General features: G+C 45.7%; 1 long non-coding RNA gene across 1 annotated transcript; it reads right to left on the bottom strand.

Annotated features, from left to right (window-relative positions):
• Nucleotides 1-1,335: 1,335 nt before the first annotated feature.
• LOC149315483 (uncharacterized) lies at nt 1,336-2,674 on the bottom strand. The gene is made up of 3 exons (XR_016280667.1): nt 2,155-2,674; nt 1,792-1,911; nt 1,336-1,408 (listed from the first exon to the last, which is right to left on the bottom strand). It is a non-coding gene; the product is annotated as an uncharacterized LOC149315483 (long non-coding RNA).
• Nucleotides 2,675-2,940: the final 266 nt, after the last annotated feature.

The following is a 2,940-nucleotide window of genomic DNA, read 5'->3' as shown; positions in this document are numbered from 1 at the left end:
CACTTCTGGACTCTTAGGATGCATGTATCATTTAAACAGCATATCTCCAAAGAGACCTGAATCAGCTTTATTTTGGCAGTCTGTAACAGGCCAGAGATATGGAGGGGATACCCCTCATCATCTGTTTCCACGGCTCCCATGTGCTGCAATGCTGTTGCACAAACCTTGGGACCATTTCCTACATGTGGCATCCCTTTATAAGTTCGCTTCCCACTTTCCCTGCATCCTAGGCCCGCTATGTGTTTTGGTTCTGCCATGGCTTCCCTCACAGGCTAGCCAGGCAATTACCCTAGCCGGACCAGCAAAGTGTTGATTGTACTAAAGTTTACTAGTGCAAACATAACATAACACAACATATCTTGCTAACTGAACGTGTACTAAAAACAAGTATGATGGGTGACGTTCAACAGACAGCAGTCATGATGGTGAATACAGGTGCCTTTTTTTTATAACCCTCTTCTTTCTCGCGGGCTCCGGTACTATTTCGGACTCGACTGGAAGTGTCCATTGTGACCCAGGAACAATTTCTTCCTCCTCTGTTTCCTCAGCCATGGGGGGAGGCTGCGCTATTGGGGCTTGGCTGGGAGCGTTTACCAGACACAATGGCCTGCGAAAGTGACTGACACCTGCTTTGGGCTGTTGGCTTCCTCTTCGAAGTAAATCCAATTTGGCCCTTTGATATTCCACAGCTTGTTCAGCCTGGGTTCGCCGCAGAGCAAAGTCCTCCCTTTTCAGTTCCAAGTCCTCTCGTCGCAATTCCAAGTCCTCCTCTTGCAGTGCGACAAGCTGTGAACAGATATCCATTGCCTTCCCTATTTGTTCTGTCAGCAACTGCTGTTGTTCGTTCCATGATTGCGCCTCGGCTGTGCAGCTATCAATAAACCGCTGCATCTGGCGCATGTTCCTATTTGCGATAATCCTGTTCTGCTTTCTGTACAGTTCCCACTCATTTTTCCCATGGTGGATTATCGCATTCACTATGTGCTCCCCTCTCCTTGCTCTTCCCTCAGTTGCCCCCTGTGGCTCTGGTTGGGGAGCGTCGACTCTTGGCCTGTTCCTTCCGTTATCTGGTACTGCAAAAGAAAAGAGGAAATGCAATGTTAGTGAAAACGGCGGGCGAGGCTGAGCATTTGGATTTCCTAAATTCCCACCACTGATACGACTTATAGGAGGCCCTTGCATTTTAAAACATTACATTGGCCTTTGGCGTAGGACTATATACATCTGTTATTTTTCTCCATAGGTGAAAGCTGGAAGGCAGTAGGCAATTCACTGGGATAGAATGGGTGTAGATTACACTAACCGCTTGGAGGGGCGGGAGGGGCTTCGGGAATGGCCACTGTTCCTTCCCCTTCTATGGCACCCTCTCTATCCTCCTGTGTGATGTTCAGGCCTTCCACGAACGTTTCTGAAATTGAAAATAGGAACAACATGGCAAGTCCTTAGCCAACACAAGTGGAGACATACAGCGAGGAAGCATTTTCTCCCATAGGCTTTTCATGTTCACATATAGAGCCATCGCTATAAAGGCATGCATTTTGAAATGGTAGAGGATGACAGTTGCAATCCCTACCCACACTACATGCTGTGCCAGGTATTCTTTCTCACTCCCCCACCTCTGTTATTGAATACCCAGTAAATGATGTGCAGAAACCATTTACTCGGACTAATACTTGTACGTAAAGTGTGGATTTCCGCCATTGGTCTGATAGGGGATAGTATCATGCCATAAAGCAGCCCCTCTGAGCATTTGGCACAGGAAGGGATGTTTTCCATGATACAGGAACCTACCTCCATCACTACTTTCCCGATCCTCTTCCTCTGGCTCCTGAGGGGCCGGCGTGCCTACAGGCGGCAATTCGTCTTGCGGAACAGATCGGAGGGTCAACAACACCTCTGGTTCCTCTCCTTCTACACAGGACACAAAAGATGGTCATGAAACACTACTATGGAAGTATTTAATCCTAAGAAGAATGGACATATTTTTGTGAAGCCTTGCTGAAGGATTATTCTCGGTGATATGTCATGGCTTCAGTAAGCTTTTCACCATCTGGCTGTCCATAATAGAATGGGAAGAGTGGTTCTTGGGCACAAGGGAAGCCGTGGGGAAGGGTGGTTTTCCCTTTCAAACAGGCATTTGCAACACCGACATACCTGTAAGAATAACAGCTGCGGGAACTTCTTGTGCTTCTTCCCGGGGTGCTGCTGAAGTCTCGGATGGATAGCTAGTCAGGACTTTCTGCTGCTTTGCACTTATTCTTCCATGGAAGATTTGGTCCATTTCATAAAAGTAAGGACAGGTTTGCCGTCCATTCCCGCTCTGCTGATTCTGTTTGCACACAGCGTTATAATTTTGTTTTAAGCTTTTACATTTATTTCTACATTCCTGCGCTGTTCTGGAATGGCCCCTCTCTGCCAATTGTTCCGATATCAGTTCATAAATAGCAATATTACGATGGTTGCTGGAGAGCTGCCTTTGAATCTCTTCTTCGCCCCAAATACTTATTAGATCCAGTATTTGGGCATGCTCCCAGAATATTCCTCTGCCATGCTTCCGTTGGGGGGCGCTATGTGAGCCGTTCCCCGAGTGTTCCATGTCGTTATTTCTGGATGTCAAGGAGGAATGGCTAAAGCAAAGCAGGTGAAAAAAATAGCCATTAGGAAAGGTTGACGATTTAAGCTATTTCAAATACCTAAAGGAATGGTTGATTATTGGTTTATAATCCAATAACATCAACTGGTCAGGGTTGATCACTTTTTACTACTACTAATTTATTAAGAAAGGGTTGTGTATTGGTGAATAATCCACTAAGATCAAAAGGTAAGGGTTCATAACCTTTTTACTAGTCAATAATAACAGGGACAGTTATTTCGTGGTTTGTAAGCTAGTCAGGTAAAATTACATGGCCATGCTTGATATTATTTAAGGATTAGCAATGC

The sequence above is a fragment of the Sceloporus occidentalis genome, unplaced genomic scaffold (genome assembly GCF_023333645.1).
Source record: "Sceloporus occidentalis isolate IW3139 unplaced genomic scaffold, rSceOcc1.0.p SCAF_3, whole genome shotgun sequence".
Classification (NCBI taxonomy): domain Eukaryota; kingdom Metazoa; phylum Chordata; class Lepidosauria; order Squamata; family Phrynosomatidae; genus Sceloporus; species Sceloporus occidentalis.
Note: the sequence above shows the minus strand (reverse complement) of the source record. Positions and strands in the feature narration are given on the sequence as shown.